At 39.8% G+C, this 23,580-nt stretch overlaps 1 protein-coding gene across 10 annotated transcripts in view; it reads right to left on the bottom strand.

The window, feature by feature from the left end:
- KCNIP4 (potassium voltage-gated channel interacting protein 4) overlaps positions 1 to 23,580 on the bottom strand; it is an 819,764-nt gene that overhangs the window by 156,172 nt on the left and 640,012 nt on the right. The gene's annotated exons all lie outside the window — the stretch shown is intronic.

The raw sequence follows: 23,580 nt of genomic DNA, 5'->3' as shown, positions 1-23,580 counted from the left end.
CAACTCTGAAGATCAGTCTCTTAGCATCTCTCTCAAATGGCTCACCCAAAATTAAAAGACACTGGAAATGTTTACTGTATCCTCATAGCCTCAGTTTACCTATATGTAAAATGGGGGAATTATATTTTCCAGATTAAATCTGAAAATACATAGTATTTAAGATTTCTTCAGGCAGAGGTACTTAGATAAATATTGTCATCTCTATTTTACAGATTTATAAACTGAGGCTCAGAAACCATTAATCTAGCTTGAAAAAACAGGCAAATTTAACTGAAAAGAAGACGACAAATAACAAATGTTTCACTTGGCTTGTGTGGTCTCAAAGAGTGAAATAACTAATAAACACATTGTTTGGGCATAATAGGCAGACTGACGTTCAGGCATGGGCAGTATCCAATTTATTTGCCTAAAATATCTGAACATCAACTGTCCATTTTCCCCCTTGGAACTTGGAAAATAGAAATTATTTAAATATAAATGAAACAGCTACAGGAGGCTGGGTTTGGTCAGCCCTGGGAAAGTTCTGTAGCAAGGACGCCTGCTGTAACATAGCTAGTGAGTGTAACTATGGAAACAAGAAAAAGGAACGAGAAAGGGAAACAAAACTTGGTGATAAAAAGATGAAAGCAGACCATGAAAACAGTACCTCAAGAGAGCTATCCCCTTGGTAGTTTGCAGTCAAAATCTAAGTAAAATAGCAGAACTTCCTGACAAATCTTTCTGTGATCTGTGCATGGAAGGGACCTTCTCCACCCAATCTGGTCCTTCCCATGCTGAAGGTTTGCATTTCAGGACAGCTGCCTTTCCATCATTATCCCCCCTTTCCAAAAAGAGCCCTCCAAGGGGAGAACAAAACTGCATGTGGAGTGGGGGGGTTGTATGGAGCTTTGAGGAATGCACATTATCCAGTGGGGCTGGGGGCCCTAATGCTGGCACAGAGGTATTAGGTCTCTCCACAGATGACCCAGGGACTTGCCAGGTTTGAGGGTAAAACCACATCCTGTTCCATTCTGAGGCAGTCATTTAGATGACCTCCTGCAAAGGAAACCTCCCCACAAGAGCTCATCCTTTGGTTATTTTTATGGGCTAATGCATGTTGTATTAAGGTGGTTTACCCATCTCCTGCCAGTACGCCATTTTTCCTCCACAGCATATTTATGAATATTTGTCCAATGTAGCTTTAATTTACAAAACTGATGTGGCTTCAACAACTTCCCCCCCTTGCAAGGCTACAACACAGGCCTTTTCTACACTACAGGGGAAATTCGATCTAAGCTATGCAATTTGATTTACATGAATAGTGTAACTCAAATAGAGATAGCTTAGATCTACTTATCACGGGGTCCACACTATGTGATGTTGATGGAAGATGCTCTCCCATTGACTCCCCCTACTCCTCTCAATCCAGTGGAGAACAGGAGTCAACAAGAGAGCAACCTGTGGTCGATTTAGCGGGTCTTCACTAGACCCACGAAATTGACTGCTGATGCATCGATGGCTGCTCATCAATCCCCCCGGGAAGCACAGATGAGCCCAGCAGTTTAATAGTCCATCCTGTTTACTAGCAACATTTATTGATGTTCAGAGTGTGTCTATTCATGAAAATTAATCCAAAATGGGGGTGAATGTGAATTTAAAGTGGATTAACTCCATGTGTGGATGCTCTTATTACAAAAAAAAACAAACAAAAAAACAAAAAAAAGTTGTGCTAGTTCTCCTTTCCTTATTTCCACACCACTACCTTTATTTATAAAAATCCTCCTCCCGTCATTCTTGTAGCACCCTAAATAATCCCCTTTATAGCCATTTACACCTTTCATATACTTGCACATGATTATGCAGCTGCCATTTAGCCAAACTGTATATTTTTAGTTCTCATATTCTTTCCTCATATGTCACTGCCCCTTTTCATCTCTGAATTGCATTCAGTTTGTCAACAAAATACCTTTTTTCTCCATTTCTTCTCTCCCAGATGTTATCATGAATACCATTAAAATTCTCTGGCAATTTACAGAATGAAACAGTTTCTGAAAGTGGAAGGAAGAAATGCCATGGAAAAATGGATTGATATCATGATATTCTGTCAGAGGACAACAGGGACTGTGGAATGAGAGAGGCATAGTCTCCACCTCTGCAGCTGAATATGCAACAAGAGGTGCTCAGACTTTATCATCAGACAAAGATTTAGGAACTGTCTTCTATTCTTCAAAGTCTTGCCTCCAGAATGGAAGTAAAAATTATTGCTGTTGTATTAGCTCATTGGCTCTTAGCACAACTTATTAAGGCTGCCCTGATTGAAGATAAAAGCCTCTGGCTGGCACCTAATCTTATAGTAATTGTTGTGAATATGGGAAAAGCACCCTGAAGGTTAGTTGTTTTCTAAAGCAGCCTTCCCAGGAGACTGCACTGGGAAGGGTTAGTTTCTTTGGTGACTATTAACATTATAAACATATTCCAAAACTCAACTTGATTTCATATTTCATTTTGTTGCTGTTTATATTTGATAATTATTGCAACCTAGAAAAAATATTTAAAATTAATTCAATTGTGAATGCTAATGAACAGTTCTACATTGTGTTCTAGTGGGAAATTGGAGCAAATACTCACCATATGCTTAGAATATAACTAACATTGGGTTTTCTGTCAAAAAGAGGCTCAGGAAGACATTGCAGATGCTGTCAAGAACATACCTTTTGATAGGACATTCTTTATGAGGGGTCTTTGTCTCTGAAATATTCCTTTCTTAGTCCATCAGGGTTTAGTAATCACCCAGACACTGCAACTCCCATCATTTCATGAGTAATGGTTCATAAGCAGAGGGGCTGGAGTTTGAAAGAGGGTTTATGATACAGCTGAGTAAAACGGTGTTAGCTTTTGTAAGAGGACTTACTAATCTGAAAAAAAATGTAACTAGGAACTTGATGGATCAAAATACTGTACTGAAATATTTAAATTTGCTAACGGTGTTTTAAATTTGATGAAGTACCTGGAACTCTGTAAAGATATGACAGAAATAAAAAACAACACACACAAATAAACTCAGAACTAGACAAGTTTTGTGACTTGTATGTGTGTAGCCTATGGTGTGAACATATATATTATATATAAAGCTACAGATGGCTTGAGGAAAGCTAACTATCATCATATATATAAACTTTCCTAAAGCCATCTAAATCTGGTTAGGAATCAGCTGAAGTGAGCCACATTCATGCCCGGTACAACTGCATTGATTTCACTGACTGATAGGGACAGTATCCTCATGTGCACACCATGGCTACTTTGTGCCCAACTGCACATGCATTATCTACAGAATCTTGAATCATATTCACTTGTACCTGGATTTGTGCTTTATGCTGAAAAACAAGAGAATTATCTGGCTATTTTGTACAGGGAAACTGCTTTGGAGCTTTAGGATACCAGCTATTGATACAGGGTTATCCAACCTCTGTTTCTCAGTGTCCACTTATCTATCACTTGCTGTTCTTAATAGCTAAGACTAGCACCTATAACAATAACCCTGTTGCAAACAGCAACAAGGAAGGATTCTAACTATTTCACACTATATTTAATGGCATCACAGTTTTTATTTTTTTCAGTTGTATTCAGTGCTGAAAAAATGACCGTCTCTTAAACAGCACACCAGATAAGTGAATTTACTTTTGGCCATTCAGAATGAGAACACTTTTGATTTACTCTGTAAACATATTGTTTTGCATATTGATAGGCGAATCTCTTAGAGAATGAGGCCCTCAAATTATTTTGAATTTGTAAGCGTTAAAAAAATATAATTTAAGTCCACAAACCTTTTTACCTTCAGTTCAAATCCATATTTTTGCAGGAACTGTACAAATAAAATTAAACAAACCAAAGGGAACCTGATTCTATGAGGGATACAAGAACTCCTTTACTCTACCCATCCCCACAAAGCTACGTTGATGCAGGTAAAGGCCTATACCAAATATGCTCTGTCTTAGGGCACGGCTACATTTGCGAGTTAGAGCGCATTAAAGCTGCCCCGGGCACCCTAACTCACGACTCGTCCACACTGGCAAGGCACCTAGAGTGCCTGGACTCTGCAGCTGGAGTGCTCCTGGTAATCCACCTCCACGAGAAGATTAATGCTTGGTGTGCCTTGGCTGAAACGCCTGAGCATCAGTGTGAACGAGGTGTTGCATTACTGTGCTCTGATCAGCTTCCGGAAACGTCCATAATCCCCTTAAGTCAAATGGCCAGGAATGCAGATATGCCCTTTCAAAGCTCCGTTTCTGACAGCTGGCATGCTTACCTGCTCCAAGACGAAGCAAGCCATTACTGTGGAATGCTGTGTGAGAGAGGGGGTCTGAACTTACAAGACAGCATGCTGACATGCTCTCAGACCCCCCAAAAACCCACTCTCTCTCCCCCCACATACACACAACACACTCCCTGTCACACTATACCCCATCCCCCCATTTGAAAAGCATGTTGCAGCCACTTGCATGCTGAGATAGCTACCACAATGCACTGCTCTCTGTGGTCATTGCAAGAGCTGCTAATGTGGTCATGCCAGTGCGCTTGCAGCTGTCAGTGTGGACAGACTGCAGCGCTTTCCCTACTGCGCTCTACAAAGGCAGGTTTAACTCAAAGCGCTCTACATCTGCAAGTGTAGCCATGCCCTTACACTCAAAGCACCACTATATATGTGGCAAATTACGCTTACATAATTACACCTATATAATGCATCAAATTATGCCTACATAATGATTACACATCAGTGACCCAAGAAATATGCAATCCTTCTCCCCAAATGCATTCCCCCTCATTGTTCCCTCCCAGTCTGATCAGTATAGTACTGCCAATGTCAGGGGCTAGATAGCGTAGGAGAATGATTTAAAGGGACTTAGGGACTGGAGTGCGCCTTTTGTTAATCTGCAAGGCAATGTTCAGGCTGACATAGGCCATAGTAGAATGCATGAGTGACTGAAAGGCTGGTAGTATCAGGGAGCTCACACCTTGCTGCCACAAGAAACCCAATGCCTGCAGCCCAGGGGAGTCTAACAGGGTGATCCACAGTCCTGGATGCTCTGAGTACTATTACACAAGGTGGGTAACTGGAACCTTGTCAGAAGGCAGAAGGCAGGATTGCTCTGCCCAGGGAGGCATCTGAGGCACCTACTTGCATCACAGCACAGTGTTTTGTGAAGATGCGAACTGAGTTCCTTTTGCTAACATCAGTGATTGGTACATCCCAAAGGCTGCCTGAGCGCTTGTCGAGTGCACTCTCACAGTGCCCTCAAGTGGGATCTTGTTCAGCTCATAGGAAAGTACTATTAAGCCCGAGACCCATTTTGACAGCATCTGAGCAGAAATGGCCTCCCCTTTCATCTGCTCCATAAATGACCCATACAGTTTTGGTGACTTCCAGAAAGGCTTTGTCCTTTGCAGGTTAAAAAAAGACAAGGGCCCTACATACATCCAATATCTGCAACCTTGCCTCCCCCAAGCCAGCGTGTGGCTTAGGGCAGAACACAGGTAAATGGATGCTTTAGTTGATGTGGGAGGCCAACGCCACCTTAGGGATGTAGCCTAGTGGAAACTTTGTCCTCGTAGAAGATTGTGTAGGGAGGGGTCTGTCATGAGCTCTCCAACCCTCCTGATTGCCACCAGAAACCCTACCTGCCTGGACAGATGCAGGAGAAAGCTCAATGCCAACAGTTCAAACAGTGCTCCCATCAGAGACAATAAGACCAAGATCAAGTCCCACGCGAGAGCTGGCCTCGCCATTGGTGGGAATGTCCTTCAGAAAGTTCACCGTAACTGAGCACCTTGTTAGCATTCACAAGGTTTGACGACAAATGCAGTTCAGGATTAAGTTTGTGTGCGATTTGCAACAAGTGTGTGTGTGTGTGTGTGTGTGTGTGTGTGTGTGTGTGTGTGTGTGTGTGAGAGAGAGAGAGTTATTGCATGTGTGGACCCCCATGCATGAATCTGATGGGAAGGGAGTAGTCAATAACTAAAATAAACAGAATATATCATTGCAACTCTTCATGGCAGTAGCTTCTTTATCAGATGATATCTGTATTTTTAAATGCATTTATAAACAAGAGATCATTACAATAGATACTGAGCTGAACTGAGATACACCCTCATCAGGTCTGTATATGACCCACTGTTTTAAAATTATGGGCCTTATCCTCTTTCTATATTGGGGAATTCACTGCTGCTATATGACCTCTTTGTGTTGGCTATACCTGCAGAAAGGGACTATTAAAACATGCACAAATCCACCCCCGCCCCTCAACCCACCGCTCCCACAGAATACTCTAGCACAAGAGGCGCACTTGTGGGGGCCATAGAGCTTGACCTAAGATCTAACCTCCTACCCTGGCAGGCCAGGGTAGCACTTCATATAGGTTCCCCAGCTGCCACAAGGCTTCTTTGTAGTGACTCCTCTTACACCTGAGAGCCGATAACATAAGGAAAACTGCTTTAAGGGAACAAGGTGTCATCCTGTCTCAGTAATACAAACACAATGAAAACAGAGTTGATTAACTGAAAAATTGCAGGTTTCCAGTACTACTGAAGTCTAAATAACAAGGAATTCTCATGTATCTATCCAGAGGGATGGATCCAAATACTGACAGTTATGGCTCAGCCCACTTACCTTTGATCAAAAAAGTTTAAGTAAATTAGGTTTTGGCCTTAGACACCTGGCAAGCTGTACCATTTGAGTGACCCTGAATGAGGGTAACTCATTTCTCTTTTGATGGATGAGTGTTCCCTGGCTCACTGACAACTACAACTGATAGAATCTTCTTTTTATATAGATGTGTACTTGACAGTCAAGATAGTTCTACTTTTGCAATCCTAACTAGGATCATCTCCAAGCCTGAAAAACATAGTTGTGGACTGCTACAGAAGAAGATTTAATGTGCTCTATGCACTTCTGTGAAGCTTAAGTAGCATTTTTAAAAAAACAAAGCAGGAATAGGTTCCATGAGAAAGTTGATTTCTTGCTGAATCAACCAAAAATTTGAATAGCCAGTTTTCTATGGGCTTCCTCACTATGAAGCTGGGAAATATTTGGAGAGTGTAGAGCATTACTTTGGAATGAGCTGCCCTATATCTTCAGTTAGTAAGCGGCTGCTCATCAGTTTGTAGCTCTTATGTAATTAATGAAAAGTATCACATATACTTCTGAAAATTATTACATTTACACCACATATTATAATCACATTAATTATTTTACAACCTTATTAGATCATATAGGCACATATTTGGTTTTCTTTCTGCAATGAACATTTGTAAAGGAATTATAGCATCTTAAAAATCAATCTGAAGAATTTAAAGATTCCTGCATAGTTCCTCTTGTCACACCACCAGTTGTTGCTATAACAGAAATTGGCTACTTGTGCTATGGACGGCAATTTTCCATATTCATGTTTCAAATGAGTAGAAAAACAACATGAACATAAAATACAAAATTTAGCAATTCTGAAAAACAAGTAAAATCTTATAATGAAAAAGGTTTCAGTTCATCAAACATCTACAGCTGGACACAGTATCTCCCTAAATGATAAATGATTCAATATGCCCTTGAAAAGCATATTCACAGAATTCTTCCACACAATCCACATACTTAACAGTCTTTGTGAGACATGAAGCACCACTCTGATATGTGACAGCTATTGCTTATCCACTTACTTTGGGATACACTGCAATCAATTCTGGGTGTCTGGAGCTGGTATTATAGCAAGCATTTTAAAATTCTCCATACATTATATAATATCTCTGTCACTACGTCAGATAAGAGGGGGGAAATGGAAAGTGCACTTTTTTCTGATATTGTCCTTGGGCCTTTATTTTAATTGCTGTGTTATATATAAAAATAGAACTTTTAGTAACATTTTCTTTTTTTAAGGTAGCTCTGGTAGCGTATTATTGATGTTGCCAGACACTTCTCAGTATAAGACCCTATTTTCAGTTGCTTATAACTTTGCCAAAGTTTAACCCTTTGAGCTTGATTTTTACATGCAGCCAAAATAGTTCAACTGTTTCAGAAAACAAGTTTAGGGAAAAACATTTTGCCCAGATTAAAAAATTCTGGGGAACATTAAAACCAAAATCAATTTGTTTAGAGACATATGGTTGTAAGGACTTTACCAGAAATTCATATAGTTCACCAATTTGAGAGGAATTCTCAGACTTAACAATTATGTCTCTGAGAAATCTAACATCAGAGTCCTCCAATCACCTGGATAATTTGTCATGAATGGCTGAGGTCTATTGTAGTCTTTTACAACCATGTTGTTCCAAAGGGGTAAATAAGGTGTTCTCATCCATTGGAAATGCCCGAAGAAGCCTGAAAAATGTAACGCCAATATTTAAAAAGGGTGATCCCAGTAATTACAGACCGATAAGTCTAACGTCAGTACTGGGCAAATTAGTTGAAACAATAGTAAAGAATAAAATTGTCACACACAGAAGAACATAACTTGTTGGGTAAAAGTCAACATGGTTTCTGTAAATGGAAATCACGTTTTACTAATCTATTAGAGTTCTCTGAAAGGGTTAATAAACATGTGGACAAGGGGGATCTAGTGGACCTAGTGTACTTGGATTTCCAGAAAGCCTTTGACAAGGACCCTCACCAAAGGCTCTTACGTAAATTAAGTTGCCATTGGATAAGAGGGAAGATCCTTTCATGGATTGAGAACTGGTTAAAAGACAGGGAACAAAGGGTAGGAATAAATGGTAAATTTTCAGAATGGAGAAGGGTAACTAGTGGTGTTCCCCAAGGGTCAGTCTTAGGACCAATCCAATTCAACTTATTCATAAATGATCTGGAGAAAAGGGTAAACAGTGAGGTGGCAAAGTTTGCAGATGATACTAAGCCGCTCAAGATAGTGAAGACCAAAACAGACTGTGAAGAACTTCAAAAAGATCTCACAAAACTAAGTGATTGGGCAACAAAATGGCAAATGAAATTTAATGTGGATAAATGTAAAGTAATGCACATTGGGAAAAATAACCCCAACTAACATACAATATGATGGGGGCTAATTTAGCTACAACTAAAGAGATCTTGGTGTCATCATGGATAGGTCTCTGAAGATGTCCACACAGTGTGCAGCGCAGTCAAAAAAGCCAACAGGATTTTAGGAATCATTAAAAAAGGGATAGAGAATAAGACGGAGAACAACTTATTGCCCTTATATAAATCCATGGTACGCCCACATCTTGAATACTACGTACAGATGTGGTCTCCTCATCTCAAAAAAGATATTCCGGCATTAGAAAAAGTTCACATAAGGGCAACTAAAATGATTAGGGGTTTGGAATGAGTCCCATATGAGGAGAGATTAAAGAGGCTAGGACTTTTCAGCTGGGAAAAGAGGAGACTAAGGGAGGATATGATAGAGGTATATAAAATCATAAGTGGTATGGAGAAAGTGAATAAGGAAAAGTTATTTACTTGTTCCCATAATATAAGAACTAGGGGCCACCAAATGAAATTAATGGGCAGCAGGTTTAAAACAACTAAAAGGAAGTTCTTCTTCACACAGTGCACAGTGAACCTGTGGAACTCCTTGCCTGAGGAGGCTGTAAAGGCTAGGATTATAACAGGGTTTGAAAGAGAACTAGATAAATTCATGGAGGTTAAGCCATTCATGGCTATTAGCCAGGATGGGTAAGGAATGGTGTCCCTAGCCTCTGTTTGTCAGAGGGTGGAGATGGATGGCAGGAGAGAGATCACTTGATCATTGCCTGTTAGGTTCACTCCCTCTGGGGCACCTGGCATTGGCCACTGTCGGTAGACAGGATACTGGGCTGATGAACCTTTGGTCTGACCCAATATGGCCGTTCTTATGTTCTAAGTCCTAAACAGCTGCCTCCTGGAAAATGTTTTGATAGGCTTTGATATAGCAAACATTTCCATAAACATTTCTGTAGTTGTGATACAGATCAGAAGTCCAGTTCTGTGAAATGGCATGTGCTATATTGTTTTGCCATGCTGCATTCAAGCAATTATGTCCCATCTTTAATCTTGATTTTTTAAAAAAGTTTAAGATAATGGTGAAAATGTTAATGCAAATTCAGTTGCATTTTCATAAGATGAGAAACAGAGGGCTGTTAAAACACAATCCTGCCAGTTTTATTCAAGATGACTGGCAGGCAATCAGGAAATGATTATAAGACATTAACAGGTCAATGGGGAGTAAAATCAATTGAACAGTTTAAATGTGTCGCAAAGTCTGATGGAAAAATGAGTTGTGTCTTCCACGGAACAGCAGAGACTAAAATTAGATTACTTATTATTTCTTGTTAGATTAACCTTCTGCTTTCAGGGAATGCATGAGCCAAATCCTGCCTCCTTCCATCTACTGGCCTAGAGGACCCAGGATGTAGAAGAACTATAGTTCCAGTTCAATTCCACTGTGGAAGGAAATAAACAAGTAAATAAGGAAGTCAAGGTAGGTGCACAACCCTTGTATGGCCCAATCCTGAAGAGGATCCCAATGTACTGAAGTGAAGAGGGTGGAACTGGTCTGGGGAAGAAACTATGTTGATCCAATGGCATTGCCCTTCGCAAAATGTGTGCTGTAAGTGCTGTAAGCCAAGCTGTGCTTTAGACCCCTTTTAGCCCCTCGAGTGTACTCTTTGAGAGAGGTCAAGTGTCACCCGAAGGGTGGAATCTTGTGGCCCAATCAATTTTGGCCTGGATCTCGGAGTGGCAGCCCCCTTAGTTCCCCAACAATGTTAATATGACAGGCCTAACTATATTTGGCACCTCTAAGCCCTTTTCCTCCAGGACTAGTGAGCTGCTTAAAGTGACTCAAATATAGCTTCTTAATAAAAAAAAAAGAGCAATACTTATTTTATACCCAATGTATATAACAATTAGAGACAAGTTCCTATGAGACTATTTTCCCTTATCTAAACTTTACCCAAGCTCTCAAAGAAAGTTCTCTTCAGTTAAGTTCCATTCAACCCAGTTACCTGCATCTCTAGGCTGGAAGAAGCAAACTGCACTGCTGCAGCATGCTCTGTGTGCCGTTCTGTCAGAGAATCACCTCTAATTGTTGCTGCTGACCACTCAATCCCCACTTCCTACCTCAGCTAGGATCCTTCAGTTTTGGTACGCCCTCTAATCCTACATTTGGCCTGGGATAAATAAACCTTGCCAGCCTAGCTGAAGCCAGAGCAGAAGCCCAATGAATAGCTTCCCAATGGTTCCCCAAGGCCCCTCGGTATTAGATATACCTTATCTTTTCATTGCTCTGTTTCCTCTTGGTTTCTCCCTTACAGCCTCATTTGATTTATGCAGGATAATATCAAATAGGTAAACTGAGGTGCACATGATAGTAATAAAAATAATATTGGTATTTCTCTCATTCTCTGCTGGTGCTTAAGAACCACAGGAACTATTGAAGTCTTTATCCAAAGGCAAGGTAGAGCTGCCCATCTATAGCTTAAAAGGGTATATTTTCTCTCCAACCATCACTCGACCTCCCTCCCACACTGGTCAGCCACAGCAGTTTAGTTGGAGAAAAATTTCCTCAAAATAACTATGATTTCATATTATTAGGTCTACTGGAAAAACAAGCCATTAATGTTTTACCATGATAAAAAATCTCATTTCCAAAACTTAATTTTGACAACTGGGAATTTTTCATGTCACTGGACACAACAAGAAAAATAAAATTGCCACTGACATTTCAGTGTCTCTCCCTCCTCCTAAGTTGTCTCATCAGAGATGGATCTTGGACCATTAAACTAATTCTTAGCAATAAGAGAGCGATTTTACCCTGAAAAAAAGGGCAGATAAAAGCGGACCTCTGCAAATGGGTAAAACTGCAATTTGTTCATATATATGAACCATATTATCTTTTTATCTTATATTGATATTAGATATAATCTGAAGGTCATTGTTTTGCCAACAATAACAAACTGATCTGATTCTTAATTTCTTGCACACCCAAAACTCTCACTGACTTTAAAAATGAAAAAGTTATTGTCAACAGTACTTCAGGGGAGCAATGTATAGAAGAGGAATACAGGTTGGGCCCCAAATAGCCCTACATAACGAATGTATATCACAACTATCCCAATTACTTTCCAGTTAAAAATAGCTTTCAAATGAAATAGCTATTCAGAAAAAATGGCATAAGGTTCACTGCACTCATTTAAATATGACAGGTAAAATGCCTCACTGTGTATTAACCTAATTTAAAATAATATTGCGGCAGAAATTGTATGAGGTAGATTTTTTAACCTAACATTCCTTCAGTTATAATGTAAATAGTATTCTTAACAGTATGTTGTCTGAAGTGTTTACGGGTGATGTTTGCCCCAGGGCTCAGGCTGATGCACAGCCCTATGCATCACAAAAGCTCTGCATCAGGACTGAATGGAGGCGAAGGTCCCATCTCAGGAGTAGTGCATCCTGTGCACACCATGGTCACTATGCCAAACCCACATAGACCATTGCAGATCACCACACTAGTTAGTGGCAGGCCAGGGGAGGGCGCCACCTGTAAATTTTTACATAGATTCAGTAGCCCCGTTATCATATGAAACCAATGAGAAGAGACTGTGGCCACTACTCAAATCCACCAGCTGGAAGAGTAGCCCTAGACAGCCTCACATCCTAACCCTGAGCTAGATGGTGGTGGAGTTCATCTCTTCAACAACCCTCAACTACAGGAGGGCTCAAATACTGGAGCTCTAGGTAGTTGGAATGAATTTCACCATAAGTAAGCTAAGATAGACAAAAAAAAGGAAAAAAAGAAAAGAGAGAGTAGACCAGACCTAAAACCTCTGGTTGTATGGATACTGTGTGATAAAATACTCTTATCTTTGGTTCTTAAATGAGTACAATGGCACCTTGTAGACAAACTAATGAGGAAGTGTAAGAAGTCAGTGCAACACTGTGCAATATATGAATCCTGAAGAACACAGACAAGTGTAATTCAATAAATATCGACAGAAGTTGTTCCTTTTCAATCAGCTTTGACAATGACCTTTATTCTTCATTTAAGTGAGTTTAGCCCTAGAGATAAATAATTAGTCATAGGTTTTGGCATCTTTGTTACACGATGCTTCTTAATTAAAGTCCCCAGTGGGGCTGTAAGAATTTATAAGCAAGTACTGTGCTTATGATGTTTCTTCCTTCAGGCAAACATTTTAAATATTTACAGCATACATGATCCGAAAGGCTTTTCAATTTTTTTCCCCCTTGTGTTATAGTGTGTTATAGTGTACAACAACAATCAGCATAGCTCACTCTGGAAAGCTAATAGGAATAATTCTGAATCAACCTACTGTCAATAAATGGTTAACCAGTGCAATTAACATACCTCTAAAATCATAGGTAATACCCAAGTTTTCTCTTGCTAATAGATTATGCTGCAGTCAGTGCTATGTAGTTGCACAGTGACTTTGATAGACATGCATTTGCTGAGTTTTTACTTCCTATATTGGTTGATTATACATCTCACCTACTGTTAATGTCTCTCTAAATGTTTCAGAGTGATTTAAATATATTCACCACCATTGGTTCAGGGAATTGGAAGGGTCCACCCTTCACTTGGATGCTTTCCTGGCATTTCACTGAGGGAGCACAGCTTTAAACTCCTGCAGGATCGCCACAGTGACCTTGCTGGCAGAGGTTGCAGTGGAGCTGAGCTCAATCAGAGTATTCCCTGTGGCTTCCCTTTTTGGAAAATCAGAAAGAAATACTTCAGAAAGTGGAAGCATGGGCAAATTGCTAAGGATGAGAACAGAAGAACAGCACAAGCATTTAGAGGAAAAAAATCAGAAAGGCTAAGACACAAAATGAGTTCTACCTAGCAAGGGACAAAAAAGGCAATCAGGAGTGAGCAGGCTGGACAAAGGAGCTCCTGCCAGCAAGCTAATGAAGAGCTGCCAGAGACAACAGTCCAGGAGGGGACGAACTGACCGATAGGCTAGAGAGCCTGCAGAGATCCAGGGGAAGGTAGGAAGCTCAGGGCACTGTCAGAGTCAAAGAACACTGATCTTGCCTATCCTGCTTGAGGATCCTGAACTGGAACCCAGTGGAGTAGTTTTTTGCCTGGGTTCCCCTACTAACTGCCCGATGGACTTGGGAATGAAGAAAGGGTTTTCAGATTCCCAGGCACCAGGAATAGATTGACAGCCCCGCTAGGCTATATGAGCCCAGGTGCTGCATGACACTTGGGCAGAGGGGGTGCCACTACCTCACAGTACCAATGTAGAACATAAACATTGAATTCATCTACAGCTTTTGCAGTGTTTTATTCTGTAATATCCTAATAATTTAGGAATGGAAGGAAACTGATCTCAGAATGTATTTGTGCATCAAAGCTGCTATTTTAATTTGTTAAACATAAAATCCTACCTGCTTCATGCCACCAAGAATCAGAGCTGACAAAAAAGGAACTTTTTTTAGTAATAGCTTGGCCTTAAACTTAATATGCTAATTTAAACAGTAGAGAACACTAATAAAAGCTAGTGCAATGGTGCTCCCCTCCCCATCTCTCGTGAGTCACAGATATTGCTTTTCTGAGAACTGTAAAAGAGTGGTTTTCACCCGTTGGTCCACAGACCTCTGAGGGTCCACAGACTATGTCTAAGATTTCCAATGTGAAATTTAAGGGTCCGCAAATTAAAAAAGTTTGAAAAGTATTGCTGCAGAATATTTGTGATTTTAAACCAGCAAGGATTATAACCTTTGAAACAGATTCCATAGTTATGAATTCAGTTATGTACTTTCTCTCCATGAATCTCACTGTTAAACAACACACAGTTGATCAGCACCAAACACATGCAGAATTGACAGACATGAGATGGAATAGTTATTGAGCATTTAGTAGTTATTTCCTCCCACAAAGTAATCCATAGCACCTCACTACTAGCTAAAATGGTTAAAGAATCTTGGAACCTTTTGAAGTTAAATAAATTTTACAAATAAAACAACTTTAAAATTGCCTGCACAAATAACTGTTTCACATTTTCCTCACAGATCCAAAGAGCATAATCATAGAATCACATAAATTCTTCACCACAGTATAAATATGTTCTCTCTAGTCTCTCAAAAATATAAAGTTGCATCATTCATATTATATACCTGATGGGAATTAATATTTAGAGACTTGCTGATAAGAGGAAGGTTAATGATTTCTCTAAATTGTACCCACCAGGAACTGTTTTTAATTGTCTTGAAACTACTTAACATGCAGTTATACAAATTATTGAAGTTGCTCTCTGCTGTCACCACATAATGATGTTTCAGGAGTGGAAGAACTTTCTTTTAAGGGTAGAAACAACTTTACAATGGAAGGAGTTGTGGGCACACCCTGCATTACGCAAGATCTAATTGGATGAAATTCAACTCTGCAAGGAAGGCCAGCACAAGGCCTATGCACCACTTAAGCCCTGTTATAAGGTCATAAGTGGGATTTAAATTGTGCATAAGTCATTTGCAGGGCTTCTGTAGAGAGGGCTGAATTTCACCCATTGTAAATTTAGAGGTCATGTTTTCAAAAGAGCTCATCACCCAGCAGCTTCCATTTAGGCAGCTAAATAAGTGGAAATTGTTTCAAAAGAGTGCCAGGTAGTAAATTCTTTTGAAAAAATCTAGTCCCACTTGGGAATGCTGAACACTTGAAAATCAAGTCAGACATGATAGGAGGTTCATAAGGATATAATTCAACTACCTTTCCCAATCTACTTAAGGCAAATGCTAATCATTTATGTGGGCTAACAACATTCATTTATGTTATAACAGTGAGACATACTAGGAGAAATGAATTTAATTCCCTCAGCTGCCCCATTTCTATATGAAAATACTATACTTAGCCACCTTTCATTGAGCTTTGAAATTCTCAGCTGGAAAGCACTATATACGTGCAAAGTATTTATTAATGAACAATTTAAAGATAGATGAAGTTTGTCCGTATATCTGAAACTCACCATTTTAGTTCTACAGATTGCTGAGTTCCATTATTCTGAAATATTTTCCCCCTATCATTTTGGAGTTTTTATATTTTATATATAATTATATATTCTGTGTTTTACACACACACTCCCCTAGCTACCTCTTCTGGCAAAAATGATGTTCACACTATATAAAGCACAAAAAGGTACAATATAGCCTATTTCACCCCACTGCAAAATGGATGTGACTTAAAAAAGAGCAGTAAATATTATTGCTATTACTTTTTGTTTAACCCTCCCCCCCCAAATTCTAAAAGGCAGAGACAGCACTTCATTTCTCATTCACTTGTAGAATTAGACTCTCTTAATCACCTTGAAATCATTTTTAAGCAGAAAGTGATGCCCTATTTTATGAATTTAATTATAATGGGAAGAAAGTAATAAAGCCATTATTGGGTTCATTTTTCCTCAGAAATGTACAACTTTCTAATCTAGTAATAGTACAGTATGAATCGTTTTGTGTCAAATACAGCCTCTAAGTACCTGCGGGGTAAAGCTTTGGTTTTATTGGAATCCGAGTGAGAAATTATTCAAGAGGCAAGACTATAAAAAGTTGTTCTCTCTGTATGTAGTGGCTTAAAACAGGGCCCTGGATACTTAAGTCCACTTTTCTACCTCTGAATATCATGGCAGCTGGGCTTATTTGAAGAGCTAGAGGCAACAGCTTCCTATGCTTTACCTGGAGGACCTAGTGGCTGGGCATTCTGTGATGAATGGTCTTTGGCTGTGGAGTTTACTTCCCCAACAGGTTTGCCAGTGCCTAGACCATAAAACTTTCAGAGCATGCTGAAAGGACTCACCTGCTATTCCTAGCTTTTTCTGCAATGGATGTCAAGGAGGGGATAGATTGATTTGTAATATTTTTTTAGGGCCTGGTAAAGTTTTGGGAGGTCTCTCTCTGTCTCTCTCTTTTTGTGTGTATAAAAGATGTTATGTATTTTATTAATTCTCACAATATGCCTAGAAAACATGACCAGCATAACCGGAATGAAATCTAAACAAACAACATTTAACAAATAGTGAAAGTTTCAATAAAAACGTTTTAAACTAATCAGAAGGATGATGAAGTTTGTTTTCTGGACAACAGTACATAGGATAGTGAATTTTGACAATTAGGAACAATGCTTGGTAGATATATGAACTGAATAACTAAAGAGAGGTCAAAAATATTTACCCCACTTGAGCTACATATTTTGAAATGGCAAGGCAAAGAGAAGGAACAAAGTTCTGTTGAGAACAGACATTGCACTCAGAACCATCACTATTTACACCAGTTTTAAACTAGGGTACCTAAATTTGGACATCTAAATCCATATTTAGTTACCTAAATCAAAGTGGCCTCATTTTCAGAAATTCTCCCTGTGAAAATCAGGCCACTTACTGTGTTCCTGTGTGATGCCAACTTCAACTACCCATTTGATCATTTTTCCTCACAAGCACCGCTTTACCTTCTTCCATGCACCATGGAACACCCTCCCCAAATTCATCCATCCTCTCAGTCAAATCTCTATTCAAGACACTCTCAAATAAACTGCAACAAACATAAGTGAATTAAACTGACTTTTATAGCATAAATAAAACAAAACCCACTGTTTAACAGTATTGACTCACATAAATGTTTATTTTGGAGTGTCACTGTCCACCATCTCTCACTGGAGTTGCATGTCTGCTACTGTGAATTCACAATGCAGTGACACAGTCACTGTTTGATTACAAACTTGTCCAGTATTCCCTAGATCATTACACGATCCACAACATTGTCAACCTCCTTTTCAAGGTGATATAGGAGGTTAAGATCATTGAAGCCCCTGTACTTTACATCACATCCTTTATTTGGGTCGAGGATGGGACAATTACTTCAGCATTAGAGTTCGTCTCCATCATTTTCGAGTTTCACTTCAAAGTGGTCTCTGATATCAGTCACAGTGTCCTCATCAGAGAGAAGTTTCCACAGCAGTAGCATTGTTGTTCTTATCAATGTGGTGCAACACCATGTAAGCCATTTGCTTGCGAAAGTACACCTTGACAGTGCTGATAATTCCCTGATCACATGACTGAAGGACAGAAGTTATGTTCTTTGGGAGGAATTCAAGTCAGATATTCCTCAGTGCTACATCTTTTGTCACGTGGGCTTTCCAATTGTCCACAAGTTGCAAAATCTTTCTCCTTTTCTGGCCCAACTTTCGATCCACATCCTTCAGCCATTAATCAAATAGATACCCGCTCATCTAGGCAGCTGCATTGGCAGTGTAGCAGACTAGAAGATGTCTCACATTTTAAAAACAATGTGGGTTTTGACTTTTCCTGATGATGAAAAGGTTCTTTTTCTTACCAGTTGTGGAACAGAGAAACAGACCAGTAATCCTTTCTTTGTACTTTTTTCCTCCTTTTTTATTGTGTGATTTGAAGGTGAGAGTGCCATCAGGTAGGACTTGAAAGTAAATTCCACTTTTATCTGTATTCCAAATGTCTTCTTCAGCGAAGTCATGTCTAATTTTGATCCACTCATTTTCTAGCCATTCTTCATCTGACCTAACATCCACATCTTGGGCTTCTCCATGCATTTTCTTAAAAAAAAATCCCCCCTTATTTTTTAAAGCACTCAAACCAGCCAGTGCTGGCCTTGAAGTCACTAACATCCAGGTAGTTCTTCCACTTTCTGCATCACCAATGGTCCTCTTAGGGCGGCATTTCTCTTTCTGGCATTTCTGATTCAGTTTATAAATACCACCTCGAACCTAGCTGCCTTTCCTGACCACATTCTTTTTCTTTATCCTTCATTTTTCATGTTGCTCTCCCTGTCTTTGAGAATATTATATACTGAAGGTTGTGGGATACCCAATTTCTGAGCTGCATTTCTTGGGCTGGTCTTGGAAAGACTATTGTAGGATTCCAGAAGGTGGCGTATTTCATCTGCAGAAAGTGTCTTTCTTTTCCTGATACATCGACTCACACATAAACAGCATAAATTGTTTTTTCTACACAGGGATTATAGTTTATACATGCTATATGCCTAATAACATGAGATATTATCAAATTCAAAACAGCTTTATTGGCTTATTACATGTCATTGCATTTGATTGAGTGTTGTATTATATGTAGTCGGTTTGCCCTGAAATGATTCTTATAAGCAGATTGCTTGATTCTTACAAGCAGAATATTTTAGCATGGTTAGTATAGGAATTATTTTGATCACTATAGACGGTCCCCATATCTTTTCTAGCGACACCATCGGATGATCCAACCACATGAGCCACACCATCAGGGGCTCATTTACCTGCATATGTACTAATGTGATATATGCCATCATGTGCCAGCAATGCCCCTCTGCCATGTACACTGGTCAAACCGGATAGTCTCTACATAAAAGAATAAATGGACACAAATCAGACATCAGGAATGGTAACATACAAAAACCAGTAGGATAACACTTCGATCTCCCTGAACGTTCAACAACAGATTTAAAAGTAGCCATCTTTCAACAAAAAAATCTTCAAAAACAGACTTCAAAGAGAAACTGCAGAGCTACAATTCATTTGCAAATTTAACACCATTAATTTGGGCTTGAATAGGGACTGGGAGTCACTGGCTCTCTACAAAAGCAATTTTCCCTCTCTTGGTATTGACACCGCCTCATCACAGAATTATAGAATATTAGGGATTGGAAGAGACCTCAGGAGGTCATCTAGTCCAATCCCCTGCTCAAAGCAGGACCAACACCAACGAAATCATCCCAGCCAGGGCTTTGTCAAGCCGGGCCTTAAAAACCTCTAAGGATGGAGACTCCTCCACTTCCCTAGGTAACCCATTCCAGTGCTTCACCAGCCTCCTACTGAAATAGTGTTTCCTAATATCCAACCTAGACCTCCCCCAATGCAACTTGAGTCCATTGCTTCTTGTTCTGTCATCTGCCAAAACTGAGAAGAGCCTAGCTCCATCCTCTTTGGAACTCCCCTTCAGGTAGTTGAAGGCTATCAAATTCCCCCCACCCCCCCACACTCTTCTCTTCTGCAGACTAAATAACCCCAGTTCCCCCAGCCTTTCCTGGTAAGTGATGTGTCCCAGCCCCCTAATCATTTTTGTTGCCTTCCATTGGACTCTCTCCAATTTATCTACATCCTTTCTGTAGTGGGGGGACCAAAACTGGATGCAATACTCCAGATGTGGTCTCACCAGTGCTGAATAGAGGGGAATAATCACTTCCCTCGATCTGCTGGTAATGCTCCTACTCATACAGCCCAATATGCCATTGGCCTTCTTGGCAACAAGGGCACACTGTTGACTCATATCCAGCTTCTTGTCCACTGTAATTCCCAGGTCCTTTTCTGCGGAACTCCTGCTTAGCCAGTTGGTCCCCAGCCTGTAGCGGTGCATGGGATTCTGCCTTCCTAAGTGCAGGACTCTGCACTTGTCCTTGTTGAACCTCATCAGTTTTCTTTTGGCCCAATCCTCCAATTTGTCTAGGTCACTCTGGACCCTATCCCTACCCTCCAATATATCTAACTCTTCCCCAGCTTTGTGTCATCTGCGAACTTGCTTCATCCCATCATCCAGATCATTAATAAAGATATTGAACAAAACTGGCCCCAAGACCAACCCTGTGGGCACTCTGCTTGATACCGGCTGCCAACTAGACATCGAGCTGTTGATCAATAGCTGTTCAGCCCAACAATTTAGCCAGCTTTCTATCCACCTTATAGTCTATTCATCCAATCCATACTTCTTTATCAATTATTGGGAGTGGACCATATCCATCCTGACTGAATTGGCCTTGTCAACACTAGTTCTCCACTTGTAAGGTAACTCCCTTCTCCCCACGTCAGTATATTTATGCCTGCATCTGTAATTTTCACTCCATGCATCTGAAGATGTGGGTTGTTTTTTTTTGCCCAGAAAGCTTATGTCCTAATAAATCTGTTAGTCTTTAAGGTGCCACCAGACTCCTCGTTGTTTTTGTATATTACGATTGTTCCCCTGCCCCTCCTTCATGGGGCCCATCCTGCACATAAGGTGCCCCCATGCTCCCCTGTGCTGGTATGCCACCTACTTCTTCCTAGGTGTAGGGGAAAGCCGGCTTTGTAGAACCTCTATACCCCTCTCCTCTTGCAGTTTAGTTTGCGCCCCTCACTCCAATGCTCCCAATTATGTAGTTATGCAGACATTGTCAAAGATCATATGCTGCTACCGATATTGTCCTGTTGCTGTTTACCCCTCCACAGCCACTAGGAGACCAAGAGGGCGATTGTGACTCTCTGAATAATAAACTCCATCATGGGCTGACCCTGGAGCAGTGCAACAACGCATTTAGTATTAACTAAAGGTAGTGTTTGGACTATACATTTTTTGAATCTGTCTTTCTGTATGTTTCTAAACCACCTAGTATATTGGGCCTGATTAGAAATTCTGGGTGCTACCGTTATATAAATATTACAAAGCAACAACAGTGGCACATAGGGTAATAACCTTGAAAGACCTAATTGTATCAAATGTATGTATTATTATGGGCTGGAATTATATGCAACTCTCTATGGGGGGAAATGTAACATAAGTGAGGCCTGGAAATTCAAAAGACTACACTGAAAATATGCCAGACAAGTATCAACTTTTGAGACAATAAGTGTTAAGTGGATTTCCTAGGGAATCCCTAGGGAGATGTTAATGCAAATTCCCTAGCTCCTATTATACAAAAAAATCAACCTTTTGAAGCAATGCCCTGAGGAGGGGGTATTGTTTGCAGATTACCTGTTACAGAAGGCCAAGATCAAAGGCCTGAGCTGTATAAAGAAACTGCTGATCAGCCCAGTCTTTTTTCTAGTTCTAAGAGGGATGAATTTATAACCCTGGGAAAACCCAATTCTGTTTTTTTAAGGACTGAAACCTGCCAGAGCTGGGAATGACCTCTGGTAAGCTTTATAGTATGTATGCAGGCTTTTATTGATTTAAATGTTATCTCTGTAATGCTTTTGCCTTAAGAATAAATGTGCTTGATTAGAAGGATGTAAGTGGTAATGTACAACTGTGGGCAATACACTGGTCTTAGCCTTCAGAGCGAAAGCAAAGCACAGGCATTGGTCTACTCAGGCAGTCTGGCTTGCTCAGGCTATCACAGTGTAAATTCAGGGAGCTGTGCTACATTAAAACCCCTGGTCAGGAGAGAGTGAGATGCAGTTCTCTGCCAAAGAGAGATAACAGCTGAGAGTAGGAATCCTTTAAGTGGGGACTCTTGAGGGACCATGGAGGAATACAGGTAAAGTTACCCTGAAACTGTGACAACAGCAATTGCATAAAGGCCATAAAAGCAAGGATTTTGGGCTATGGATTTGACTTGATCATGATTTTTCAGCCACTTTTATTTAAACATTTTTCCATAAGATATAAGTTTAACCAGGTGAAAACAATCTAACTGAAAGTCTTAGAATAGTATTTTTAATAATTTCACCCCCATTCAAACTTTAAACAGGATACATCTAAATGCAAAAAAGCTAGTAGCCTAACAGTATGAAATGATAATATAAGTGTATATGTAGAAATATCCATTTATCGTTAGTACTCTGGGGTGCTGCTGCTTTGATAGAAATAAATCTATACTTCTGTGTGGGTTGATTACTTTACTATGAATACTGCCATCTTGTACACAATATCCTGCTAAGGGATTAAAATGGTCAACACATATAACCTCTGAAGAAATTAGCTTTGCTTTTGTACAGTGTAGCTCATTGATCTTACTCATCTGAGAAGTTGAAATTCTATCACTGTACAATATGTGAGAATCAGGGTGGAACCCAAATCCCAAAATGATTACTGTGAATTAATTGGGTGCACTCCATTTAATGTCTTTAGTAAAGAGGATGAAAGATTGCCCAAGAAAGGGAGGAAAGGCTGGGAACAAAAAACTTCTGCTGCAACTTAAGTCAGATGACTATTATTCAAAGGACACACACACAAGTGTGCATAGGTAATCAACATACTGTATACAATATTTTCTTTTGAAATTATTTTTTGAAAATATTTACCAAATTAAAGGAAAAGTAGTGATTTTTTTCAAAATTTTGGAATCATATATTGTGTCTAAAATACACATATTTTGCAAATTTAGGCAAGTCCAGCCATTGCACTCTCATTTGAAAAATTGTTCTTAGTCTGTGTATATGTAAACTAGGTTTGTATATTAGCAAAAAAAGAAAATGAAAACAAAAACCCACACAAACAAGGAAAAAAACACCCAAGAACACACTCCATAGCCATGAAAAGGGCTAAGGCATACCAAACAATGAAAGAAACAAGGTTACCTTTGACACCAAAGCCCCAGTTCTATAGTTCCAATCAATTCAAGAGCATTACAAGCTGTTGGATTGCTCCCTTTGTGCCTTACATTGCAGTTATACGTATTTACAAGGGGAACAAGTATTTGATAATGGACTCTTCAATCTGGCCAAGAAAGGTAAAACACAACCAATGCCCCGGAAGTTGAAACTCCACAAATTCAGACTGGATATAAGACATACATTTTTAACCATGAGGGTAATTAATCATTGGAACAACTTATCAAGGTTTGTGGTAGATTCTCCATCACTTACATCTTTTCACTCTAAATTGGATCTT

Source organism: Mauremys reevesii, linkage group 5 (assembly GCF_016161935.1).
Source record: "Mauremys reevesii isolate NIE-2019 linkage group 5, ASM1616193v1, whole genome shotgun sequence".
NCBI classification, from domain to species: domain Eukaryota; kingdom Metazoa; phylum Chordata; order Testudines; family Geoemydidae; genus Mauremys; species Mauremys reevesii.
The sequence above is the reverse complement of the archived record's forward strand: the minus strand, read 5'-3'. Positions and strand labels throughout refer to the sequence as shown.